The sequence below is a fragment of the Neophocaena asiaeorientalis genome, unplaced genomic scaffold, assembly GCF_003031525.2.
Source record: "Neophocaena asiaeorientalis asiaeorientalis breed wild unplaced genomic scaffold, Neophocaena_asiaeorientalis_V1.1 scaffold45, whole genome shotgun sequence".
Lineage (NCBI taxonomy): Eukaryota > Metazoa > Chordata > Mammalia > Artiodactyla > Phocoenidae > Neophocaena > Neophocaena asiaeorientalis.
Genome location: NW_020174642.1, coordinates 4,634,273 through 4,644,879, shown reverse-complemented (window position 1 = coordinate 4,644,879; position 10,607 = coordinate 4,634,273). Strand labels below are relative to the sequence as shown.

Below are 10,607 nucleotides of genomic sequence, written 5' to 3'. Positions count from 1 at the left end.
CATGATTATATTTTGACCTCTGTCCTTACCTAGGAGTATTTTTTATCCTTTTCAGAACTAGCGTGGGAAGGGGGTGTATACGCTCCTCAGGCCTCGGGGATCCTTGAATGGGTCATGGGGGGTGGGGGCTGCCCCAGCCCCGGAGTTTCTGTTGCCCAGAGTTCTGTCTTCCCTGCCCTGTTTTCAGCCTTCCCCAGAAGCGAATTCCTCTCGTGAAGCTCAACAAAAACAAGTGAATGGAGCCCACTCACCTCAGGGATCAGAGTTAGAAATAAAACATCTTCATTATTGTATCTTGAGCATCTCTCCCTGTTCATAGATGCAGTTGAGGTTGACTTTGTTGTTGTTGTTGTTTTAAAGACTTTTTTGACGTGGACCATTTTTTTAAAAGTCTATTGAATTTGTTACCATCTTTGCTTCTGTTTTACGTTTCCGTTTTTTGGCCACGAGGCATGTGGGATCTTAGCTCCCCGACCAGGGATCGAACCCGCACCCCCTGCATTGGAAGGCGAAGTCTTAACCATTGGCCCTCCAGGGAAGTCCCCCCTTACTCTGCTTTTTAATAGCTGTAGTGTGTTTCATGATACACTCTACCAGGGGTTCACCAGCTTTTTCTGTAAAGGACCAAATAGTACATGTTTTAAGCTTTCTGGGCCATACGGTCTTTGGCCCAACTGTAGTACACAGCAGCTGTAGACAATGTATAGACATGCATGCCTGTGTTTCAGTAAAGCTTGATTTACCAAGACAGGCCACGGGCCGTGGGGTGCTGACCCTGCACTACAGCATCATTTATTTTTCCTGTCCCCTATTCGTGGACATTTAGGACCTAAATATATTAATTCTTACTTGAGAGTGTTTTATACCTTTAGAAATTAAAGCCCCTCACCCCCCAACAGGAAAAACTTCTCAGACCCATGTGGGACTTATGCTTTAGTTGTCCCGTGGTTAGAAAAAACGAACAATGACAAGAAGCAACTACTCAGAGACGTTGACAAATGAGAGCTCTTTCATCATCCATGACAGATCTACCCTTATTTGTAAACAGTATAATAAGGGCCTGCTGTATAGCACGGGGGACTCTACTCAATGCTCTGTAATGACCTATATGGGAAAAGAATCTAAAAAGAGCGGGTATGTGTATAACTAGCACAACATTGTAAATTAACTATACTCCAATAAAAATTAATTAAAAAAAAGAAAACAGAAGTATAAGACTTTCAGTTTGCAGATGACGCTTGGTGTATAAATGCATTCAGACTCTTTGCAAGAAACTCGTGGCTCCTGTGGACAGTCTGGCTGTCAGGGCGAACCCCAGGGAGGTCACACACTGCCTCCCTAGCCTCGTCCTTGCCAGTCCCTGTGAGGGCCAGCACCCCGCGTCTGCCCACACAGGGGGGCAGCCTGCACTGTCCTTACCAGCAGAACTGTTTGCTCCCTTCTCCCATGTACCGCCTCTCACCCCACTGCCACTGTTCTCCTTCCCCCATTTTTGTTTTCTCTCTCCTAGGCCTTGGGCAGGCACACCCACCCTTGTTGGTATCTGGTTCCGGAGTTTGTGGGTGGTAAACCTCCAACGGCTGCCTTGGCCTGAGGGGGCGGACACCAAGAAGGGAAGGATGATTTGCGGCATTCCTGAAATCTTTCAAGCTAAAAATAGAGGAGACTCTCCTCGGACTGGGGCACTTTAAGTGCTCCTGCCTGAAGGTGGAGACTGTTAATGACCTTTCAGGAAATCAGCGCTGTAATGCTGTGAAAATGGCTGTCACTGAAACACCTGGACACCCCCTTGGAGGGGAGTCCGGGCACGGGAATGGGGGACTATTTTAGCTCCTCCTTTAGTTGGTAAAACCGCAGCTATATTCTGTGATAGATTAGTGTTGGTTGGGCAGCAGGAAGTTTTGTCCCGAGGAGGAAAGTATAACAAAACCTATTTGGGTTGTCAGCTGACATTTGAATATAGAGCTTTGTCAGGAACGCCACCATGTTGGTTTACTTGGAAAAGAGCTTTGTTTTACAGGCCCAGGAAGTTACGTGTGAATTAAAGGGAACAAGAAGATTAGGAGGAAGGCCTGATGCACTTTTCTACATCCGTGCCCATGTACCACACACACCAGTGTCATTGTATCACATACACCAGGGTCATTGTACCACAGGCAACAACGTCATACCACATACAACGGTGTCATTGTACCACATACAGCGATACAACGCGTCATGTACAGCAGTGCCATCTGCTGTCTCTCCAGGGCTGTTCCCGCTCACCTTGCAGAGGGCATTTCTCTGTCTTCATCATTTTGTTGTAACCTTTCCTTGAGGGGATATTTTCTTGTTTAATTTCCTTCTGTTCAAGGTAGTTTTAACATCAGGCTATGAGTAAAATTTAAAAAAAACTGCTCACAGAAATATAGTAAGATTTAAGAAAAATGTAAGGTTACCGTTTCACACCCACTAGCACAGCAATCATAAGAAAAGTGGATAATAACCCGTGTTGTTGAGGATATGGAGAAGTCGGAACCCCACACACTGCTGGTGGGAAAGGAGGATGGTGTACCTACTTTGGAAAATAGTTTGGCAGTGGCTCAAGAGGTTGATAAGCATAGAGTTATTTTATGACCCAGCAATTCCCCCTTTAGGTACATACCCAAGAGAATTGAAAACATATGTCCACACAAAAACATGAGCATGAATATTCATAGCAGCATTATTCATAACAGCCCCAAACCCAGATGTCCATCAGTGGGTGAATGGATCGATAAACAAAACGTGGTCTTCCCATAAAATGGAATGTCATGCAGCCGTAGAAAGGAATGAAGCACTGACACATGCCACATGGATGGACCTTAAACACGTTATGCTAAATGAAAGAATCCAGTCACAAGAGGCCACATAGAATTTTATTTGCATGAAATTTCCAGAATAGACTAATCTGTAGAGATGGAAAGTAGATTAGCAGGTGCTGTGGCGTGGGGCAGGGTGCTAGAGGGATTGGAGGGTGACAGCCAAAGAGTAGGGGGTTTCTTTTTGGGTTGATGAAAATGTTCTAAAATTGTGGTGATAGTTGCACAACTCTGAATATACTAAAACCCATTGAATTATATACTTTAAATGGGTGAATGGTATGGCATGTGAGTTATATTTCAATAAAGCTATTCTTTTAAAAAAAGTAAGGTTAGTACCTATTGGAGAATTCTATCCCTCTTCTTTTTTAATTTTTTAAATTGGTTTTTGGCCACGCCACTGTGTGCTTGTGGGATCTTAGTTCCCTGGCGAGGGGACTGAACCTGTGCCCTCGGCAGTGAGAGTGCAGGGTCCTAACCACTGGACCGCCAGGGAGTTCAATTCTATCCCTCTTCTCATGCTCAGCTAACACTTTCACAGGCAGGGCTAGAGTTTGTCAGTCTGATGACGATGGTAGAGGCCTAGCAGCGTTAGGTCCTCTGCCCCACGCGTGACATTTATCACCTCGTTTAATTCTTACAATGATGTGTGCGGTAATAACTTTCCTGATTTTGTAAATGTGGGGACAGAGGTTCAGGAGGGTAGAGTTCTTGCTGAGGTCACACAGCTAGGATTCAAACCTCGGTCAACCTCCATACCCCACTCTCCTAAAGTTGATGCTTCTGTGACTGTGTTTGTGAAGCACAGGCGGGCTTAGGTGGGCACCTGCCCTCCCCTGATCAGGATCACGTGGACTCAAAGTGGAGCTGGAGTGGTCGCCCTTGGACGAGCATCTGGAGGGCTGGGATCTGTGGTCCTGCTGTTCAAGCATGCTCCCTCCTGGCTTGGTCACTGGCCTCTTGACAAGCAGAGACGCCTTAGTACATGGAAGAGCAGACTCAGGGCCCAGGGAACCTGACTTCACATTGACCCTGAGAGGGCGTGTTATTAGCCACGTTTTAGAGAAAAGGAAACAGGCTCCGAGGAGAGAAGGAATGCGGAGTGACGTGAGGGTGGCTGCGAGGCTGCTCTCCATCGCGGGCAGCAGGAGCCTTTATTAGGAGCACGTTTGTCACGGTGGGGTCCCCTGACCCTGGCATCAGAAACAGCCAGGGTGCACGAGCCCAGTCCAGACCCACTGAGTCAGTCTCTGGGAGGTAGGTCCGGGAATGTGTATTTGTTGAGGCCCCAGGTGATTTCAGGGCGCGCTGTCTGCAAACCACTGACCTAGAGACGCCAGAGGAGGGGCTGCGCCCTGGTCCCTGGTCCCAGGGCTTCAGTTGTCATTTCACAGGTTCCTGAGGTGAGGTGTTAGACAGACCTGACCCTCGATCGTGTGACTCCGACCCTGGGCCTCTGAATATGTGTAGCATCAGAGGGTGGCAGTGAGAGACGTCCTCGGGGTGATCCACTCTGACCCCTCATTTTGTGGGTGAAGCTCCCAGACAGTGAGAAGCTTGCTCTGGGCCATGGACTTAGCATCAGAAGCCACATTTTCTTGCTGTTTCTAGCAGACTTTATGCTTTCCTGCATCCTCCTTCCAGAGTGCAAGATCCAGATATTGTCCCAAATGAACTCCCCAAACTGTATTCTTCCGGGGAAGAATCAGAAAGTGGGAGCGGGGCTGTTGGAGGAGAAAGGGAAGCGGTAGCGTCAGCCTGAGAAGGGTTGGAGAAGGGACGTGCTGGAGCTGAGTCCTTCCTGGGTTTGGCCTCCGTCCTCATTTCAGCCCCTCCTCTGGTCTCATGGTGGCTCTGGGACGCACGTATTATGTCTTTATTAGATGTGAAGAAACTGAGGCATAGAGGGGTCAGGGGACTTATCCCACATCATACAGTTGGGGTTTGACCCCAGGAGTGTCTGAGTTCAAGTCTATCACCTGTCAGCCACACCTGTTTCTGCCTCCAAAGATGGGCAGCCTAGGGTGCAGGGTAGGGATGGGCCACCTGAGAGCAGTTTTTGTTGTGTCTCATTTTTGTGTTACAATGGGTGACCTCATTGGCCACAAGGAACCGGCAGCACCGAGCTTTGAGGAGAAAGAAGGCCTGCCCAGAAGTCCCTGCGGGCCAAGCCCTCTCCCTGCAGCCTGACTTTTTATGGTCGAATTTCAGTGTTCCAGCCTCTCCCACTCACCGTGAAGACCCGCATCCCATAAAGGGCAGCAGGTGTTATTAGAGGGGCAAGAAGGGGAGAGTGGTCCCGCCAGGCAGGCTTCTCCCATTCCGGAGGAATTTGTCCTGGGGTGGGGATCCCTATTGATATCAAGGGTCCCTGTTCAGCTCTGCAGCTCTGGCCACAAGCATTTGGATGCCTTCTGGTGCCTAGAATCAGAGGATGAGGCAAAACCTAGGACTGCAAAGCACCTACTAAGCAGTTATTAGGGCAGTAAGTAATTGCAGTTCTAACTTTGCCCTTTTCACAAAGGGAGACTCTAAACTGATTAAGAGGAGGGGGGTTTCAGGAGGTCATTGAGGAAGCAGGTCACGTATAGAGCATGTTGGAGATGGGCAGCACAGACCTTCGATTCTCAGGTCATCTCTGGGACTCAGTGTCCTGGGTGACTGGCCTCTGAGCCTCAGATAGTGAAGGTGGGACCAGTGGTTTGCAGCCTTAACCATTCAAGGGAATCACATGTGGAGCCTTTTTAAAAAATTTTATTGAGGAATAATTGACAAATATAATTGTATATATTTATAATGTACAACATAATGATTTGATATATTGATACATACTCATGGTAGAATGATTACCAAGATCAAGATAATTAACACATCTATTATCTCACGGAGTTAACTCATTGTGTGCCCGTGCGTGCGCGCGCACATGTGTGGTGGGAATGCTTAAGATTTACTTTCAGCAACTTCAAGTCCACAGTACCATATTATTAACTAGTCACCACGTTGTGCATTAGACCCGCAGAACTTATTCTTCTGATAATTGAAATTTATACCCTTTGACATTTCCCCCTCCTTCCAACCCCTGATAACCACCATTCTATTTTCTGTTTCTATGAAATTGGATTTAAAAAAAATTCCACATGTAAGTGATATCATAAGTATTTGTCTTTCTCGATCTGGGTTATCTCCAAATTCATCCATGTTGTCGCAAATGACAGGATTTCATTCTTTTCTTATGTTTGAGTAATATTCCATTGTATATGTGTGCCACATTTTCTTTATTCATTCATCTGTTGAAGGACATTTTAAGTTGCTTCCATATCTTGACTATTGTGAGTAATGCTGCAGTGAACATGGCTGTATGGATATTTCTCTGAGATACTGATTTCAGTTTCTTCAGATATAACCCAGGAATGGGATTGCTGGGTTACAGGGTAGTTAAATTTTTACTTCTTTGAGGAACCGCCATACTGTTTTCCATAATGGCTGTATCAGTTTACATTTCCATCAGTAGTGTATAAGGGTTCCCGTTTCTCCACATCCACACCGACACTTGTTATCTTTTGTCTTTTTGATAATAGCCATCCTAGCAGGTGTGAGGTGGTTTTGATTTGCATTTCCCTGATGATTAGTGGTGTTGAGCACCTTCTCATATAACTTTTGTATGCCTTCTTTGGAAAATGTCTATTCAGGTCCTTTGCCTGTTTTTAAATTGGATTATTTGCTTTTTTGCTATTGAGTTGTATGAGTTCTTTGTATATTTTCAGATATACAATTAGTGAATATTTTCTCCCATCCTGTTGGCTGACTTTTAAAATTATTGCTTGTTTGCCTTGCTGTGTAGAAACTCTTTAGTTTGATACAGTTCCACTTGTTTATTTTAGCTTCTGTTGCCTGTACTTTTGATATCTTATCTAAGAAGTGATTGTCAAGACCACTGTCAAAGATCTTTTTCCCTATGTTTTCCTCCAGGAGTTTTACAGTTTCAGGTCTTACATTTAAGTCTTTGATCCATTTTGAGATAATTTTTTTGTGTGGTGTAAGATAGCGGTCCATTCTTTACCATGTAGATATCTGGTTTTCTCCTCACCATTTGTTAGAAGAGATTATTCTTTCTCCAATGTGGATTTTTGGTACCCTTTCAAAAATTAGTTGACCATATTTGTGTGGGTTTATGCATGGGCTCTCTATTCTGTTCCACTGGTCTATGTGGCTGTTTTTATGCCAGTACCATACTTTTTTGATTACTGTAGCTTTGTAATATAGTCTGAAATCAGGACATATGGCACCTCCAACTTTGTTCTTCTTTCTCATGATTACTGTGGCTCTTCAGGGTCTTTTGTGGTTCCATACAAATTTTAAGGTAGTTTTTTTTCTGTTTCTGTGAAAAATGCCATTAGAATTTTGATAGGGATGTCACTGAATCTCTAGAACACTTTGGGTAATATGGACATTTTCATAATATTAATTCTTCCAATCCATGAACATGGAATGTATTTACATTTATTTGTGTCTTCTTCAGTCTGTTTCAACACTGTCTTATAGTTTTAAGTACAGGTCTTTCACATCCTTGGTTAATTTATTCCTAAGTATTTTATAGTTTTTGATGTTTCTATAAATGGGATTGCTTTCTTAATTTGTCTTTCAGATAGTTTGTTATTAGTGTACAGAAATGCAACTGCTTTCTGATGTTGATTTTGTATCCTGCAATTTATTTATTAGTTCTAACAGATTTTTGGTGAATCTTTAGGGTTATCTATGTCTAAGATTATATCATCTGCAAACATAATTTTGCTACTTCCTTTCTGAGTTGGATGCCTTTTATTTCTTTTTCTTGCCTAATTGCTAAGGCTAGGACTTCCAGTGCTATGTTGAATAGAAATGGTGAGAGTAGGTATCCTTGTCTTGTTCCTGATCTTAGAGGAAAGGCTTTAAAATTTTACCATTGAGTATGATGTAGCTGTGGACTTTTCATATATGGCCTTTATTATGCTGAGAAACATTTCTTTTATAGTTGATTTGTTGAGAGTTTTTATCATGAAAGGATGTTAAGTTTTGTCAAGTGCTTTTTCTGCATCTATTGAAATGATCATTTGATTATTATCCTTCATTCTGTTAATGTGATGTTCACATTTATTGATTTACATATGTTCAATTATCCATGCATCCCAAGGATGAATCCCACTTAATCATGGTTTGTGATCAGTTCAACGTGTTCTTTTTTTTTTTTTTTTTTTTTTGCGGTACGCGGGCCTCTCACTGTTGTGGCCTCTCCCGTTGTGCAGCACAGGCTCCGAACGCACAGGCTCAGTGGCCATGGCTCACGGGCCCAGCTGCTCCGCGGCATGTGGGATCTTCCTGGACCGGGGCATGTACCCGTGTCCCCTGCATCGGCAGGCGGACTCTCAACCACTGCGCCACCAGGGAAGCCCTCAATGTGTTCTTGAATTCAGTGTGCTAGTATCTTGATGAGGATTTTTGCATCTGTGTTCAACCTCTGATGATTGACCTATAATTTTCTTTTCTTGTAGTGTCCTCGTCTGGCTTTTGTATCTGGGTAATGCTGATCTTGTAAAATGAGTTCGGAAGTTTTCCTTCCCTTTCAGTTTTTCAGAAGAGTTTGAAAAGGATTGGCATTAATTTTTCTTTAAATGTTTGGTAGGATTCACCTGTGAAGTCATCTGGGCTTTTATTTGTTGGAGATTTTTGATTACCCATTTAATCTCCTTACTCATTATTGGTCTGTTCATACTTTCTATTAATTCATGATTCATTCTTGGTAAGTTGTGTGTTTCTAGAAAATTATCCATTTCTTCTAAATTAATTCATTAGCATATAGTTGTTCATGGTAGTCTCTTATGATCCTTTGAATTTCTGTGGTATCAGTTATAATGTCTCTTCTTTCATTTATAATTTTATTAATTTGAGTAGTCTCTTTGTTTTTTCTTAGTCTAGCTAAAGGCTTGTCAATTTTGTTTATCTTTTCAGAAAACCAACTCTTAGTTTTGTTGATCTTTTTCTATTGTCTTTCTCATCTCTATTTCCTTTATTTATATTCTAATTTTTATTACATTCCTTATGCTAACTTTGGGCTTAGTTTATTTTTCCTTTTCTAGTTCCTTCAGGAGTAAAGGTTAGGTTGTTTATTTGAGATCTTTTTTCTTAATGTAGGCATTCATTGCTGTAAACTTTCCTCTAAGAACCACTTTTGCTGCATCGCATAAGTTTTTGTATGCTGTGTTTCTATTATTGTTTGTCTCTAGATATTTTTTTATTCCTTCTTTGACCTGTTGGTTGTTCAGAAGTGTGTTGTTTAATTTCCACATATTTGTGAAGTTTCCAGCTTTCCTTGTTACTGATTTCTAGTCTCACCATTGTGGTTGGAAAAGATACTCAATATGATTTCAGTCTGCTTAAATTTATTAAGACTTGTTTTGTGACCTAACATGATTTACCCTGGAGAATGTTTCATGTGTGCTAGAGATGAATGTTGGGTGGAATGTTCTTTACACCTCTATCAGGTCTATTTGATTGAAAGTGTCTTTCAACTCCATTTTTAAAACTGATTCTCTCTGTATGATCTACCCATTGTTTAAGGTGAGGTATTGAACTCACCCATGATTATTGCATTGCTATCTGTTTTTTGCCTTCAGCTTTATTAATAATTGTTTAATATATTTAGATGCTTCAATACTGGGTGCATATATGTTTACAATTGTTATATCCTCTTGATTAATTAACCCCTTTATCATTATAACAATATAATGACCTTCTTTGTCTTTTGTTACAATGTTTGACTTAAAGTCTATATTGTGTGATGTAAGTATAGCTGTCTCAGCACTCTTGGTTTCCATTTACATAAAATATCTTCACTTTCAGCCTGTGTGTTTAAAGCTTACATGACTCTCTTCTAAGCAGCATATATAGTTGGGTTTTGTTTTTTTATCCATTCAGTTACTTTTTTTTTTTTGCTGTACGCGGGCCCCTCACTGCTGTGGCCTCTCCCGTCGCAGAACACAGACTCCGGATGCGCAGGCTCAGTGGCCATGGCTCACGGGCCCAACCACTCCGTGGCATGTGGGATCCTCCCGGACCGGGGCACGAACCTGCGTCCGCTGCATCGGCAGGTGGACTCTCAACCACTGCGCCACCAGGGAAGCCCCATTCAGTTACTTTTTGCCTTTTAAATAGAAAATTTAAACCATTTACATTTAGAGTAGTTATTGATAGGCAAAGACTTACTATTGCTATTTCATTAATTTCTTTCTAATTGTTTTGTAGTTTCTTTGTTCCTCTCTTCCTTTTTTGCTGTCTTTGTTTGTGAATTGATTTTTTTTTTAGTGGTATGCTTTGATTCTTTTTTTTCTTTATCATTTATGTATCTATACAGTAGATAGTTTTTGCTTTGTGGTTACCATGAGGCTTTCATAATACATCTTGTTGTTATAACTGTTAAGCTTATAACTTAACTTCAGTTGCATAAAAGTGTTCTACACATTTACTTGCTCCCACCCTCAACTTATATTGTTGTTGTCCCAATTTACAACTTTTTATAATGTGTCCATTAACAAAATATTGTAGCTATAATTATTTTTAAGACTTTAGTCTCTTAGCCTATATGCTAGAGTTCAAAGTGACTTACACACCACCATTACAGTATTAGGGTATTTTGAATTCTACTATACCTTTAGCAGTAAAGTTGATACTTCCATGTTTTCATGTTACTAATTAGTGTCTTTTTGTTTCAGCTTGAAGAACTCCCGTTAGCAT

General features: G+C 42.1%; 1 protein-coding gene across 1 annotated transcript in view; it reads left to right on the top strand.

Annotated features, from left to right (window-relative positions):
* Positions 1–10,607, top strand: part of SETD4 (SET domain containing 4) — an 87,889-nt gene that overhangs the window by 30,192 nt on the left and 47,090 nt on the right. The window lies entirely within an intron of this gene.